The sequence below is a fragment of the Trachymyrmex cornetzi genome, unplaced genomic scaffold, assembly GCF_001594075.2.
Source record: "Trachymyrmex cornetzi isolate Tcor2-1 unplaced genomic scaffold, Tcor1.1 scaffold140, whole genome shotgun sequence".
NCBI classification, from domain to species: Eukaryota; Metazoa; Arthropoda; class Insecta; order Hymenoptera; family Formicidae; genus Trachymyrmex; species Trachymyrmex cornetzi.
In genome coordinates this window covers 54,452-54,672 of record NW_017295983.1, presented here as the reverse complement: position 1 = coordinate 54,672, position 221 = coordinate 54,452, and positions in this window count along the sequence as shown.

Sequence of the window (221 nt, the reverse complement as noted above, 5' to 3'; positions counted from 1 at the left end):
AATAAATTTATTGCGAAAAATATTACCTCGGCCGGGACTTGAACCCGGATCTCTTGTAAACCGTACGAGCGTCCTGAGCCATTAGACTACCGAGGCCTTGGTTCTCAAATATACGGTCAAAAAATATAAATATATCATTTTTTTTCATAAAATCGCGGAAAAAATCTTCATCTCCGCTGCTGCTTGAAGATGATTTCTTTCTCCTACAGCATTTTTAGCGT